A 17181-nucleotide genomic window follows, 5' to 3' on the forward strand; every position below is an offset into this window, starting at 1 on the left:
TACCCTTTAGCTCAGTGCGAATGTTGCCTGTAATCCCTAGCTTCTGGTTGGGGTATGTACGTACAGTCACTGTGGGGACGACATCCTCGACGCACTTATTGATAAAGCCAGTGACTGATGTGGTGTACTCCTCAATGCCATCGTAAAAATCCCAGAACATGTTCCAGTCTGTGATAGCAAAATAGTTCTGTAGTTTAGCATCTCTACTTCAGGCGAGCAAAATCTAGAGACTTTCTTAGATTTCGTGCACCAGCTGTTGTTTAGAAATATGCACAGACAACCCCCACTCATCTTACCGGAGTGTGCTGTTCTATCTCAAATCAAATCAAATCAAATGTATTTATATAGCCCTTCTTACATCAGCTGATATCTCAAAGTGCTGTACAGAAACCCAGCCTAAAACCCCAAACAGCAAGCAATGCAGGTGTAGAAGCACGGTGGCTAGGAAAAACTCCCTAGAAAGGCCAAAACCTAGGAAGAAACCTAGAGAGGAACCAGGCTATGAGGGGTCCTCTTCTGGCTGTGCCGGGTGGAGATTATAACAGCACATGGCCAAGATGTTCAAATGTTCATAAATGACCAGCATGGTCAAATAATAATAATCATAGTAGTTGTCGAGGGTGCAACTAGTCAGCAACACAAGAGTAAGTGTCAGTTGGCTTTTTCATAGCGGATCTTTGAGAGTATCTCTACCGCTCCTTCTGTCTGTAGAGAGTTGAAAACAGCAGGTCTGGGACAGGTAGCACGTCCGGTGAACAGGTCAGGGTTCCAGCAGGTCTGGGACAGCAGGTCTGGGACAGGTAGCACGTCCGGTGAACAGGTTAGTGTTCCATAGCCGCAGGCAAAACAGTTGGAACTGGAGCAGCAGCCCGGCCAGGTGGACTGGGGACAGCAAGGAGTCATCATGCCAGGTAGTCCTGAGGCATGGTCCTAGGGCTCAGGTCCTCCGAGAGAGAGAGAAAGAGAGAATTAGAGAGAGCATATTTAAATTCACACAGGACACCGGATAAGACAAGAGAAATACTCCAGATGTGACAAACTGACCCTAGCCCCCCGACACATAAACTACTGCAGCATAAATACTGGAGGCTGAGACAGGAGGGGTCAGGAGACTCTGTGGCCCCATCCGATGAAACCCCCGGACAGGGCCAAACAGGTAGGATATAACCCCACCCACTTTGCCAAAGCACAGCCCCCACACCACTGGAGGGATATCTCCAACCACCAACTTACCATCCCGAGACAAGTCCGAGTATAGCCCACAAAGATCTCCGCCACGGCACAACCCAAGGGGGGCGCCAACCCAGACAGGAAGACCATGTCAGTGACTCAACCCACTCAAGTGACGCACCCCTCCCAGGGACGGCATGGAAGAACACCAGTAAGCCAGTGACTCAGCCCCCGTAATAGTGGTAGAGGCAGAGAATCCCAGTGGAAAGAGGGGAAACCGGCCAGGCAAAGACAGCAAGGGCGGTTCGTTGCTCCAGCCTTTCCGTTCACCTTCACACCCCTGGGCCAGACTACACTTAATCATAGGACCTACTGAAGAGATGAGTCTTCAGTAAAGACTTAAGTCTGCGTCTCTCACATGGGTAGGCAGACCATTCCATAAAAATTGAGCTCTATAGGAGAAAGCCCTGCCTCCAGCTGTTTGCTTAGAAATTCTAGGGACAATTAGGAGGCCCGCGTCTTGTGACCGTAGCGTACGTGTAGGTATGTACGGCAGGACCAAATCAGAAAGATAGGTAGGAGCAAGCCCATGTAATGCTTTTTAGGTTAGCAGTAAAACCTTGAAATCAGCCCTTGCCTTAATAACAGGAAGCCAGTGTAGGGAGGCTAGCACTGGAGTAATATAATCAAATTTTTTGGTTCTAGTCAGGATTCTAGCAGCCATATTTAGCACTAACTGAAGTGTATTTAGTGCTTTATCCGGGTAGCCGGAAAGTAGAGCATTGCAGTAGTCCAACCTAGAAGTAACAAAGGCATGGATTAATTTTTCTGCATCATTTTTGGACAGAAAATATCTGATTTTTGCAATGTTACGTAGATGGAAAAAAGCTGTCCTTGAAACAGTCTTGATATGTTCTTCAAAAGAGAGATCAGGGTCCAGAGTAACGCCGAGGTCCTTCACAGTTTTATTTGAGACGACTGTACAACCATCCAGATTAATTGTCATATTCAACAGAAGATCTCTTTGTTTCTTGGGACCTAGAACAAGCATCTCTGTTTTGTCCGAGTTTAAAAGTAGAACGTTTGCAGCCATCCACTTCCTTATGTCTGAGACACAGGCTTCTAGCGAGGGCAATTTTGGGGCTTCACCATGTTTCATTGAAATGTACAGCTGGGTGTCATCCGCATAGCAGTGAAATTTAACATTATGTTTTCGAATGACATCCCCAAGAGGTAAAATATATAGTGAAAACAATAGTGGTCCTAAAACGGAACCTTGAGGAACACCGAAATTTACAGTTGATTTGTCAGAGGATGGAGTCTGTCACTCCTCAACAGGCCAGGCTTGGTCCTGTTTGTGGGTGAGTCCCAGAAAGAGGGCCAATTATCTACAAATTCTATTTTTTGGGAGGGGCAGAAAACAGTTTTCAACCAGCGATTGAGTTGTGAGACCCTGCTGTAGATCTCATCACTCCCCCTAACTGGGAGGGGGCCAGAGACAATTAATCGATGCCGACACATCTTTCTAGCTGATTTACATGCTGAAGCTATGTTGCGCTTGGTGACCTCTGACTGTTTCATCCTAACATCGTTGGTGCCGACGTGGATAACAATATCTCTATACTCTCTACACTCGCCAGTTATAGCTTTAGCCAGCACCGTCTTTAGATTAGCCTTAATTGGCGTTCCTCTAGGATAGGGGGCGCTAAAGCGATTTTTGAAAAAAATTTGTGCCCATTTTAAACGGCCTGCTACTCAAACTCAGAAGCTAGGATATCTATATAATTAATACTTGTGGATAGAAAACACCCTAAAGTTTCTAAAACTGTTTGAATGGTGTCTGTGAGTATAACAGAACTCATATGGCAGTCAAAACCCCGAGACCGATCGTAACAGGATGTGGAATTCTGAATTGTGGACTCAACTTCACATCTTTGCCTATTAATCACACCGTGAGCTATGGTTCATTGAGCACTTCCTATTGCTTCCACTAGATGTCCCCAGTCTTTACAAAGTGGTTTGAGTCTCCTACTGTTAAAACTGAATGAATGAGACGCTGTTGAAATTGGTCACATGAGGAGGGCCATCACCATTATGATGCCGGCGGCCCTGTCTACCCTCCCCTTTCGAAACGTTTTGAAACACAATGCAATCGTCCCCCTTGAATCTTATTGGCTCTCTTGTTGAAACAGGCCCTGAAGATTTATGTTATACAACGTTTGACATGTTTGAACGAACCTAAATGGAAAAAAAATGCTTTTCTCGAAATAGCTGTCCCGTGGCCGACAGAAGTTTTGGAGCAGCCTTCAGACGCGCTAACAAGAACAAGCTCTTGGAACATAAAGGAGTAATTTTTTCGAACAAAAATACATTTGTTGTGGACCTGGGATTCCTGGAAGTGCTTTCTGATGAAGACAACCAAAGGTAAGGGATTATTGACAATAGTATACAAGACTAGATGTGATATGCGATTGTTCCAAGATGGCGCAGACCTATATTTACTAGGTAATTTTCTGAGTATCGCATCCCCTTATATCGCAATGTGTGATTACCCAGTAAAGTTATTTTTAAATCTGGTATTACAGGTGCTTTCAAGAGATATTCATCTATAAATCTTAGAATGACATTACATTTTAAAAATGTTTTCGTATAGTAATTTAATAAATTGTAGCACTGTTTCACCGGATGCATTTGAGGGAAAATAGTTAGTCAACGTTACGCACCGATGTAAAATGCTGTTTTTATATATAAATACGAACTTTATCGAACAAAAGAATGCATGTATTGTGTAACATGATGTCCTAGGTGTGTCATCTGATGAAGATTGTCAAAGGTTAGTGCTGCATTAAGCTGTTTTTTGGTTATTTGTGATGCATGTGGTTGGTCGGAAAATGGCTATGTAGCTACTTTTACGATATACTCCTCTAACATAATCTAATGTTTTGCTTTTGCTGTAAAGCCTTTTTGAAATCGGACAATTATTTTATTTTTTTGTAATTATTAAATTTTGTTATGCTAATGGCGATATGATTTTTCGCTGGATGTCCGTCCCGTATGCCGCACAAGGGTTAACGTCGGTAGCCCTGCCCCCTGGTAGACAGTGTATGATCGCTGGATGATTCGTTTTAAGTCTAATACTGCGGGTAATGGAGTCGCCAATGACTAGGGTTTTCAATTTGTCAGAGCTAACGGTGGGAAGCTTCGGCGTCTCAGACCCCATAACGGGAGGAGTAGAGACCAGAGAAGTCTCGGCCTCTGATTCCAACTCGCTTAACGGGGAGAACCGATTGAAAGTTTCTGTCGGCTGAATATGCGACACCGGTTGAGCATTCCTACAGCGTTTCCCTCCAGAAGCCATGAGAAGGTTGTCTGGCTGCGGGGACCGTGCGAGGGGGTTGATACTAACGTTACTATCTGTACTTACTGGTGGCACAGACGCTGTTTCATCCTTTCCTACACTGAAATTGCCCTTGTCTAACGATTGCGTCTGAAGCTGGGCTTGTAGCACTGCTATCCTCGCCGTAAGGCGATCGTTCTCCTATATATTATGGGTACAACGACTACAATTAGAAGGCATCATGTTAATGTTACTACTTAGCTTCGGCTGTTGGAAGTCCTGACGAACCATGTCCAGATAAAACCTCCGGGGTGAAAAAGTTGAATGAAAAAAAGTTGAGTGAGGGAAAAACTAAAAATATACGGTAATCAAAAAGTAAAAACCGTGAAGTTGTCAGGTAGCAAAGTAAGATTGGCAACAAAACGCACAGCAGCACGTAAACAAGTCTGTATTGCCTGCATACAGCCTATACACCGTCATCCGATCTTGCCGCGTATATCCCGCTAGCTGAATATCCATGTCGTCATTCAGCCACGATTCCGTGAAACATAGCATATTACAGTTTTTGATGTCCCGTTGGTAGGATATACCTTGTCTAATTTATTGTCCAATGATTGCACGTTGGCCAGTAGTATTGACGGTAACGGCAGCTTTCCCCTTCTCCAGGTCTTGACAAGGCATCCGGCTCTTTGTCCTCTGTACCTGCGTCGCTTCTGCTTTCAAATAACGGGGATGTCGGCCCTGTGGGGTGTTTGGAGAATGTCTTGTGCGTCCTCCTTGTTGTAGAAAAAATCTTTATCTAGTCCGAGGTGAGTGATCGCTGTCCTGATATCCAGAAGCTCTTTTTTTGCCGTAAGATACGGTTGCAGAAACATTATGTACAAAATAAGTTACAAATAACGTGAAAAAACACATAATAGCACAATTGGTTGGGCGCCCGTAAAACTGCTGCCAAGTCAAGCCTCAGGGAGAGAGAGAGAGAGAGAGAGAGAGAGAGAGAGAGAGAGAGAGAGAGAGAGAGAGAGAGAGAGAGAGAGAGAGAGAGAAGGGGGGGAGGTGAGAGAGAGAGAGAGAGAGAGAGAGAGAGAGAGAGAGAGAGAGAGAGAGAGAGAGAGAGAAAGAAAGAAAGAAAGAAAGAAAGAAAGAAAGAAAGAAAGAAGGGGGAGGTGAGAGAGAGAGAGAGAGAGAGAGAGAGAGAGAGAAAGAAGGGGGGAGGTGAGAGAGAGAGAGAGAGAGAGAGAGAGAGAGAGAGAGAGAGAGAGAGAGAGAAGAAAGAAGGGGGGGAGGTGAGAGAAGGAGAGAGAGAGAGTGTGTGTGTATCAGAGTGAGAAAGAAAGAGAGAGTGAGTCTCAGAAGGAAAGAGAGGGAGCGATTTGGGGCTCTTGTATTAGCTGATGTAAGTTAGGGGCCTCGGGCTACTAGCTGATGTAAGTTAGGGGCCTCAGGCTGCTAGCTGATGTAAGTTAGGGGCCTCAGGCCACTGGCTGATGTAAGTTAGGGGCCTCAGGCTACTAGCTGATGTAAGTTTGGGGCCTCAGGCTACTAGCTGAAGTAAGTTATGGGCCTCAGGCAACTAGCTGATGTAAGTTATGGGCCTTAGGCTACTAGCCGATGTAAGTTATGGGCCTCAGACTATTTGGACTAATATAAAACTGTCTTTGCTCAGAGTCTGGCTAATACCCAGGATGGAAATGATACTACAGTACTCCTCTCCTCACACAGTGGCTGGGCTGTAGAGTGGTCCACATTGGTTTTACTCCGGCTGGGGGAGTTTATAACATAGATAGATCATGGTGCCAAACTAAGCTTTGTTGAACAATGGCCTTGCTCTCTCAACGACGAACAGTATCATTTAATCCTCCCCCTCAATCAGCATCATCACAGCATTGTGAGTCTGAATATTGTGAGTCTGAATCCATGGGAGAGAACAGAACAGAACACGTTTTTGCTGTGGTTTGCACAAATAATAAGCAATGAGCTACTAATTAACCTTCAGTTCTGTAAGTGATATTCAGGCCTATGTCTGTGTTGCCTTACACAATTAGCATTGTCCAACCGACCATGACTAATACTACCAGCAGCATATGATAATGGTTGGTTGTGATAATGGGATTATTTGCTGCCACACTGTATGAGCATCATGGACGGCTAACGGCTAAATAACGTGTGTATGCAGTATGTGTGTGTGTCTGTGTGTGTTAAAGTTACTCTTAAAGATCCAAACGCACACACAGACACACACAGACACACACAGACACACACAGACACACACAGACACACACAGACACACACAGACACACACACACACACACACACACACACACACACACACAGACACACAAAGACGCTATAAACAATAAATACAGCAGATATTCATAAATAACATGGTATGACTAACAACTTGTTTATAACCCTTCTCTTAAGGACATGTTTCATGAATGGTGTTAGGGGTAGGAATGGCAGATTTCTCCATCCCCTTCTCTGGTCATTGTATTGGGCAGTTCAATGGGGAGAAATGTCTCAGTCCCTGGAGCAAAAACATTGTGCTAACCAGGAGCATGAGTACAAGACATCAATAAGCTGCTCCCAAACATTTTAAATCTGCATCAGGAAATCTTGTCTATCATAGTTCATGTGGGATTCAATGGCATTATGAAAGGCAGCTTAGAACAGTTGAAGATGGATTTTAAAGAACTTATTCGTCTCTGCTTGACACCAACAAACACACCATAATATCTGGCCCTGTGCCCTCCCTAAATTGTGGCATTTAATGTTTCAGCAGACTTTTAGACCTCCATAACTGGCTAAGTGACTATTTGAGCTATATGGGTGTAACATTTATTGACAATTTTGATACCTTCTGGAAACAAAGCTTGTTTTATAAGGCGGATGGGATCCACCCAAATCATTTGGGTTCCAGGGTCCTGGGATAGGATAAAGTAATCCTTCTAACCCCCCCCCCCCCAAAAAAAAGATATAGATGTACTATTGTAAAGTGGTTGTTCCACTGGATATCATCAGGTGAATGCACCAATTTGAAAGTCGCTCTGGATAAGAGCGTCTGCTAAATGACGTAAATGTAAATGTAAAATAAGGCTGCGTTGAGACAATGACTTATCAATGACCCAAGCCCAGCTCAGTTAATCCCTACCATTGTCTCGCTGAGTTGTCATAATGCTTCAGCAAATGCACATTATCCCAGGGGTGTTGGAAGACACAATGTAAGTAACCTAATTGATGTCCCTCTAACTGCCCTGAATGCCTCTGTTGATCCTACAACTATTGCAGCAACTATTGCAGGAACCAGAATTATACTGTTAGCACTGAGGAGGTGTGCCCTAGTAGGAAGTCCACTGTGGGCAGCTCACCCTGCACTAACATAAATAACATGAACATGACTACTTCTGCTAACCTTCCCAGTAAAGCAATGAAAACAATCAAACATCCCAGAAAAGTGCTAAAAATAGCTCACGTTAGCATATATAGCTTAAGAAACAAGGTTCATTAAATCAATAATCTGCTAGTAACACATGACATTCATATTCTAACCATCTCTAAAACTCACTTAGATAATACCTATGATGACACAGTGGTAGCAATACAAGGTTATAACGTTTACAGAAAAGACCGAAATGCCAGTGGTGGAGGTGTTGCCATTTATATTCAGAACCACATTCCTGTAAAGATTATACAGGATCACGTGTTCATTTCTGTTGAAATAATATGGCTACAGGTTAATCTACCTCACCTAAAGCCCATTCTTGTGGGAAGCTGCTATAGACCACCAAGTGCTAACAGTCAGTATCTAGACAACATGTAAAATACTTAATAATGTATGTGATATCAACAGAGGTATATTTTCTGGGTGATTTAAATATTGACTGGCTTTCATCAAGCTGCCCACTCAAGAAAAAGCTTCAAACTGTAACTAGTTCCTGCAACCTGGTTCAGGATATCAGTCAACCTACCAGGTTAGTTACAAACAGCATAGGAATAAAATCATCAACATCTGTTGATCACAGCTTTACAAATGCTGCTGAAATGTGCTTTAAAGCAGTATTCAAATCCAACGGATGTAGTGATCACAATATATTAGCCGTATTTAGGAAAATCCAAAGGCTGGGCCGAATGTAGTGTATAAGAGGTCATACAAGAAGTTTTGTAGTGATTCCTATGTTGTTGATGTAAACAATATTTGTTGGTATGTGGTGTGTAATGAGGAGCAACCAGACGCCGCACTTGACACATTTATGACATTTCTTATTCCAGTTACTAATAAGCATGCACCCATGAAGGAAAAGGAACCGACAGAGATGGTCCTTAGAAAACTATGCAGTAATTTGTTTTTTTACGTATTTTTTCTTATTATGTTAGCCCAGAAAATCTCAAGTGTTATTACATACAGCCGGGAAGAACTATTGGATATAAAAGCGATGTCAACTTACCATCATTACGACCAGGAATACGTCTTTCCTGAAGCGGATCCTCTGTCGGCGCCATTTCCTTTGTCGGCGCCATTTCCAGACGGAGCAGCCTACTGGTCAGACTCAGAAGGCGAGCACACCATCCACCGCTTCCGAGCATATTACTCGCCAATGTCCAATCTCTAGATAACAAGGTGGACGAAATTAGGGCACGGGTTGCCTTCCAGAGAGACATCAGAAATTGTAACATTCTCTGTTTCACGGAAACATGGCTCACTCGAGATATGTTGTCAGAGTCGGTACATCCACCCGGTTTCTTCACGCAATGCGCCGACAGAAACAAACATCTCTCTGGTAAGAAGAAGGGCGGGATTATATGCCTTATGGTTAACGACTCATGGTGTAATCACAACAACATACAGGAACTCAAGTCCTTTTGTTCACCTGACCTTGAATTCCTTACAATCAAATGCCGATCGCATTGTCTTCCAAGAGATTTCTCTACGATTATAGTCACAGCCATGTATATCCCCCCCACAAGCAGATCCCTTGTCAGCCCTGAAAGAACTTCACTGGACTCTATGTAAACTGGAAATCATATATCCTAAGGCTGCATTTATTGTAGCTGGGGATTTTAACAAAGCTAACCTAAGAACAATACTTTCTAAATTCTATCAGCATATCAAATGCACGATACGAGCTGGTAGTATTCTGGATCATTGCGATGCATACAAAGCCCTCCCCCGCCCTACCTTCGGCAAGTCTGACCGTGACTCCATTTTGTTGCTCCCAGCCTAAAGACAGAAACTTAAACAGGAAACGCCCGTGCTCAGGTCAATACAACGCTGGTCTGACCAACGGATGTATGGATTCCACGCTTCAAGATTGAAGCGTGGAATCCATATGAATCCATACGCTTCAAGATTGCTTCAATCACGTGGACTGGGATATGTTCTGGACAGCCTCAGACAACAACATTGATGTATATGCTGACTCGATGTGCGAGTTTATTAGCAAGTGCATCGGAGATGTCTTACCCTCTGTAACTAAAACCTTCCCTAACCAGAAACCGTGGATTGATGTCAGCATTCGTGCATCATGGCAAGGCGACCGGAAACATTACCAAATACAAACTGTGCAGCTATTCCCTTTGCCGGGTAATCAAACAAGTAAAGCGTCAGTATAGAGACAAAGTAGAGTCGCAATTCAATGGCTAAAACACTAGATGTATGTGGCAGGGTCTACAGTCAATCACGGATTACAAAAAGAAAACCAGCCCCGTTGTGGACATCGACGTCTTGCTCCCAGACAAACTAAACCCCGCTCCTCCGCTCTCTCCACTGGCTTCCAGTTGAAGCTCGCATCCGCTACAAGACCATGGTGCTTTCCTACGGAGCTGTGAGGGGAACGGCACCTCCGTACCTTCAGGCTCTGATCAGGCCCTACACCCAAACAAGGGCACTGCGTTCATCCACCTCTGGCCTGCTCGCCTCCCTACCTCTGAGGAAGCACAGTTCCTGCTCAGCCCAGTCCAAACTATTCGCTGCTCTGGCACCCCAATGGTGGAACAAGCTCCCTCACGACGCCAGGACAGCGGAGTCAATCACCACCTTCCGGAGACACCTGAAACCCCACCTCTTTAAGGAATACCTAGGATAGGATAAAGTAATCCTTCTAACCCCCCCCCCCCCCCCCACCCCCTTAAAAGATTTAGATGCACTATTGTAAAGTGGTTGTTCCACTGGATATCATAAGGTGAATGCACCAATTTGTAAGTCGCTCTGGATAAGAGCGTCTGCTAAATGACTTAAATGTAAATGTAAATGTAAACAACTTCTTTGCTCGCTTTGAGGACAATACAGTGCCACTGACACGGCCCACTACCAAAGCCTGTGGGCTTTCTTTCTCCGTGCCCAACATGAGTAAAACATTTAAACGTGTTAACCCTCGCAAGGCTGCTGGCCCAGACGCCATCCCTAGCTGCGTCCTCAGAGCATGCGCAGACCAGCTGGCTGGTGTGTTTATGGACATATTCAACCAATCCCTATCCCAGTCTGTTGTTCCCACATGCTTCAAGATGGCCACCATTGTTCCTGTTCCCAAGAAACCTAAGGTAACTTAACCAAATGACTGTCGCCCCATTGCACTCTCTTCTGTCATCATGAAGTGCTTTGAGAGACTAGTGAAGGATCATATCACATCCACACTACCTGATACCCTAGACCCACTCCAATTTGCTTACCGCCCCAAAAGGTCCACTGAAGATGCAATCGCCATCACACTGCACATTGCCCTATCCCATGTGGACAAGAGGAATACCAGTCAAGGCACAAGGCAAGACCCAAATGCAGACACAGGAGGCAGATGGGTGGAGTCTTACAATGTTTATTCATCCAAAGAGGTAGGCAAGAGAATGGTCGTGGACAGGCAAAAAGGTCAAAACCAGCTCAGAGTCCAGGAAGTACAGAATGGCAGACAGGCTCGTGGTCAAGGCAGGCAGAATGGTCAGGTGGGTACAAATTCCAGAAACAGGCAATGGTTAAAACCAGGAGGACTAGAAAAAGGAGAATGCAAAAAGCAGGAAAACTGGAAAAATGCTGGTTGACTTGAAAACATACAAGACGAACTGGCACAGAGAGACAGGAAACACAGGGATAAATACAGTGGGGCAAGTAAGCGACACCTGGAGAGGGTGGAAACAATCACAATGACAGGTGAAACAGATCAGGGCGTGACAATACCTATGTAAGAATGCTGTTCATTGACTACAGCTCAGCATTTAATACCATAATACCCTCCAAACTCGTCATTAAGCTTGAGACCCTGGGTCTCAACCCTACCCTGTGCAACTGAGTCCTGGACATTCTGATGGGCCGCCCTCAGGTGGTGAAGGTAGGAAACAACATCTCCACCCCGCTGATCGTCAACACTGGGGCCCCACAAGGGTGCGTTCTCAGCCCTGAGTGTGGGGATGGTGGAAGAACATCACAGGGTCAACATCACAGGGTCAATCATCAAGTTTGCAGACAACACTACAGTGGTAGGCCTGATTACGAACAACGACGAGACGTCCCACAGGGAGGAAGTGAGGGCCCTCGGAGTATGGTGTCAGGAAAATAACCTCTCACTCAACGTCAACAAAACAATGAGATGATTGTGGACTTCAGGAAACAGCAGCATCCACATCAACGGGACAGTAGTAGAGAAGGTGGAAAGTTTTAAGTTCCTCAGTGTACACATCACGGACAAACTGAAATGGTCCACTCACACAGACAGCGTGGTGAAGAAGGCGCAACAACGCCTCTTCAACATCAGGAGGCTGAAAAAATGTGGCTTGTCATCTAAAACCCTCACAAACTTTTACAGATGCACAATTGAGAGCATCCTGTCGGGCTGTATCACCACCTGGTACGGCAATTGCACCGCCCTCAACCACAAGGCTCTCCAGATGGTAGTGCGGTCTGCACAACGCATCACCGAGGGCAATCTACCTACCCTCCAGGACACCTACAGCACCCGATGTCACAGGAAGGCCAAAAAGATCATCAAGTTCATCAACCACAAGAGCCTGTTTACCCATCCAGAAGGCAAGGTCAGTACAGGCGCATCAAAGCTGAGATCAAGACACTGAAAAACAACTTCTATCTCAAGGCCATGAGACTGTTAAACAGCCATCACTAACATAGAGAGGCTGCTGCCAACATACAGACTCAAATCTCTGGCCACTTAAATAAATGGACTTAATAAAGGTATCACTAGCCACTTTAAATAACGCCACTTTAATAGTGTTTACATATCCTACATTACTCATCTCATATGTATATATACTGTATTCTATACCATCTACTGCATCTTGCCTATGCTGCATGCCATCGCTCATCCATAAATTATATGTACATATTCTTAATCATCCCTTTACATTTGTGCTTATTTGTGTGTATAAGGTAGTTGTTGTGAACTTGTTAGATTACTTGTTAGATATTACTACATAGTTGGAACTAGAAGCACAAGCATTTCGAGGGGGGAAAGGAGAAGATTAATTGTGTGTTGTCTGCGTAGCAATGATAGGAGAGACCATGTGAGGATATGAGAGCCAAGTGACTTGGTGTATAGCGAGAATAGGAGAGGGCCTAGAACTGAGCCCTGGGGGACACCAGTGGTGAGAGCATGTGGTGCGGAGAAGGATTCTCGCCATGCCACCTGGTAGGAGCGACCTGTCAGGTAGGACGCAATCCAAGAGTGAGCCGCGCCGGAGATGCCCAACTCGGAGAGGGTGAAGAGGAGGATCTGATGGTTCACAGTATCAAAGGCAGCAGATAGGTCTAGAAGGATGAGAGCAGAGGAGAGAGAGTTAGCTTTAGCAGTGCGGAGAGCCTCCGTGACACAGAGAAGAGCAGTCTCAGTTGAATGACCAGTCTTGAAACCTGACTGATTTGGATCAAGAAGGTAATTCTGAGAGAGATAGCAAGAGAGCTGGCAAAGGACGGCACGCTCAAGAGTTTTGGAGAGGAAAGAAAGAAGGGATACTGGTCTGTAGTTGTTGACATCGGAGGGATTGAGTGTAGGTTTTTTGAGAAGGGGTGCAACTCTCGCTCTCTTGAAGATGGAAGGGACGTAGCCAGCGGTCAAGGATGAGTTGATGAGCGAGGTGAGGTAAGGGAGAAGGTCTCCGGAAATGGTCTGGAGAAGAGAGGAGGGGATAGGGTCAAGCGGGCAGGTTGTTGGGCGGCCGGCCGTCACAAGACGCAAGATGTCATCTGGAGAGAGAGGGGAGAAAGAGGTCAAAGCATAGGTTAGGGCAATGTGAGCAGGACCAGCGGTGTCGTTTGACTTAACAAACGAGGATCGGATGTCATCAACCTTCTTTTCAAGATGGTTGACAAAGTCGTCCGCAGAGAGGGAGGAGGGGGGGGGGGGGAAGGAGGATTCAGGAGGGAGGAGAAGGTGGCAAAGAGCTTCCTATGGTTAGAGGCAGATGCATGGAATTTAGAGTGGTAGAAAGTGGCTTTAGCAGCAGAAACAGAGGAAGAAAACGTGGAGAGGGGGGAGTGAAAAGATGCCAGGTCCGCAGGGAGGCTAGTTTTCCTCCATTTCTGCTCAGCTGCCCGGAGCCCTGTTCTGTGAGCTCGCAATGAGTCGTCAAGCCACGGAGCAGGAAGGGAGGACCGAGCTGGCCGGGAGGATAGGGGACATAGAGAGTCAAAGGATGCAGAAAGGGAGGAGAGGAGGGTTGAGGAGGCAGAATCAGGAGATTGGTTGGAGAAGATTTGAGCAGAGGGAAGAGATGATAGGATGGAAGAGGAGAGAGTAGCAGGAGAGAGAGAGCGAAGGTTGCAATGGCGCAATACCATCTCAGTAGGGGCAGAGTGAGTAGTGTTGGAAGGGGAGCGAGAGGGAAAAGGATACAAGGTAGTGGTCGGAGACTTGGAGGGGAGTTGCAGTGAGATTGGTAGAAGAACAGCATCTAGTAAAGATGAGGTCAAGCGTATTGCCTGCCTTGTGAGTAGGGGGGGACGGTGAGAGGGTGAGGCCAAAAGAGGAGAGATCCATGGCTACATGGAACTCTACTCCACATACATAGAGCCATGGCTACATGGAACTCTACTCCACATCAGAGATTTACATTCTTCACAATCCCCAAGTCAAGAATAGACTATGGGAGGCTCACAGTACTACATAGAGCCATGGCTACATGGAACTCTACTCCACATCAGGTAACTGAAGCAAGCAATAAAATGTGATTAAAAAAAATAATACACCTTATGGAACACACACACACAGCTAATGGGGATCCTTAATAAATACAAATACCTGTTCTGTTTTTAATAATGAACAAAAACCAACGATTGTGAAGGAAAATAGATGATCTCTGTGACACCTTAAAACATTCTTATTTCCTTATTATTCCCATGATATGGACACGGCTAAGAGCTATAAGCATTAGCATAACCCCCTGTGTGAAGCTTCTTCATGAAGCTACATCCTGTCATTGTCTGACAGCAGGTTTTAGACAAACCAAGAGAGAGAAAGAAATAGAGAGAGAGGGAGGAGGAGAGAGAGAGGGAAATAAGCATCAAAAAGAGGCTTGGGAGGGTTGAATCATCCTGAGTTGGTTGTTTTAAATCTATGCCGAGGAGGACTCCAGGATATAGTTGATCAAAGACTATTTCCTCTTACTTACTTCTGTTCTTTAACTTTTGCCTCTGGAGACATGAGGCTATTTATAACAGAGAGTAATGGTGGATGGATCCCTGATCACCTGCTTTTGGCTATTGATCATTGGTCAGAATGGATCACATGTCAGGAAGTGACTGCAGTAAGATGTCATCATCGTGAATTGGTTTCCGAAGCTGGACGCTTATCATCGACCAATCAGCATTCATTCGTGTCTATGATACAGCACAATGTTGTTCTCAGAATTCTGACCTAGACCCCAGCAAGGTGAGGGGGAAAGTTTTCTGAGACTAACTTCAAACTGATGTATCTCCCAAACTCTTGGCTCTATTCTAACCTTGCTGTGGTTGTTGAGGTGTGAAACAAAACAAGAAGGAGGGAGATAGAGCAGTTGAGAGAGTGAGAAAATGTATGGAGAAGTTATCTGTTTTGTTTCCCATCATTCCATTCCTGACCTGAATTTGAATAAGCTCTCCCCTGTATTCTTTCACTTCCCTATTCAAATTCCTTCTTCAAACATGGTTTGAAGACACTCGCTCCACTGGCATAAGTTCCTCTCCTTCTTTGCTCCTCTCCTCATCTTCCCCTCCTCTTCTCCTCCCCTCCTTATTTCCCCCTTCCTCTCCTCAATTTGTTACCAAACAGCCAGCACCGCCCCTGCTCCCCCACCTCCCCACCACCCCCCTTTTAAAACCCCCATTCCCTGTTTTCCCCCATTGACGATGGTACTGGGAGCGGCGGGCAGGCGGGAGTGCGTGAAGGATGAACGTACGCTTCCACCGGCAGCCCCTGGGCACTGGGGTCGTTCGGCAGCGTCCAAACCCCATTAGCAGGAGCAGAGCCATGTCAAGCAGGGCCAAAGTCGATAAGCAGGCCCCAAAACAGTAGCTTGCCAGCTCCACTCTGCTCTGCACCGTGCTGCTGTGAAACAGGCAGCTCACAAACACAAGTCACACCCTCCTCAAGGGCTCCCTGAGGAAAGTGCCACCAGAAAGGGAGAGAGGGAGCGAGAGAGAGGTGGGAAGGAGGAGAGAAAGAAGTAGTAAAATAAATGGTTGCGAAAGGCAAGATGTCAAGGTAAGGTTGGGGGCATATGAGGAGAGAAAGAGAGACAGAGAGAGACAAAGAGAGAGAGAGAGAGAGAGAGAGAGAGAGAGACAGAGAGACAGGGAGAGACAGACGGAGAGACAGAGAGAGACAGAGAGAGACAGAGAGAGAGAGAGAAAGAGAGAGAGACAGACGGAGAGACAAAGAAATAGACAGACAGAGAGACACAGAGACAGAGAGATAATAAAGTAGCAGGAGAGTGAGAATAAAGGATACTTACTAATCACCACATTAGCTTTCCAAAGGACGTTGTCCACATATTACAAATGACCACTTTCTATGATTTTATTGGTCTAATTCTCAGCTACTTTCACTGTTATGTTGACCTGGATTTGAACATTTGATCCAGCTCCAGGCAGTAGTACCCATCCACAATGTTAACACGTCTGACCCAGGTCTAACCCAGGTCTGGCCCTGTTGACCCACATAAGTCACCAAGGTCCAGGAGTCCTACTGTTTCTGCCCCTTTAAGGGTTAAAGGGGTCATGGGACACGTGTTCTAGATTTCCACCAGGCTTCATGATCATTTGACTTCCACTAGTGTTCCAAACAGGCTTCATGACCATTTGACTTTCCACTAGTGATGTGCGGGTTGACTCATAACCAGTCCCCACGGTTATATCTGTGGGTTGGACGGGTTTAGGGTCATTAAACAATACCTTAAAAAATCCATAAATGTGTAATTATTGTGCAATTTATGTAGTCTACATTGAGGTTTTTCTTTCATTATTTTAGGCTATCTGGTATTAGTGCATAAGCCTAAGCTTTAGGGCTTAACTGAACTCACGCCAAATTGCCTACACAGCCAATCGCCAAATAATGCTTTTGGTGACGGGCAGAAAAAGTTAACATCAATCCACGGAGGCAAAGAGGACATTGTTGAAGTTTAATTCAAGAAGACAAAAGCTGCGAAAGGAGAGTTGAAAATAAAGAAAAGGGATGGCCAGAAAAGTAATGTTTTGAAAAGAT

At 45.3% G+C, this 17181-nt stretch overlaps 1 protein-coding gene across 1 annotated transcript in view; it reads left to right on the forward strand.

The window, feature by feature from the left end:
- LOC106568667 (laminin subunit gamma-3) overlaps positions 1-17181 on the forward strand; it is a 198000-nt gene that overhangs the window by 24847 nt on the left and 155972 nt on the right. The gene's annotated exons all lie outside the window — the stretch shown is intronic.

This window comes from Salmo salar, chromosome 01, assembly GCF_965601325.2.
Source record: "Salmo salar chromosome 01, fSalSal1, whole genome shotgun sequence".
NCBI lineage: Eukaryota > Metazoa > Chordata > Actinopteri > Salmoniformes > Salmonidae > Salmo > Salmo salar.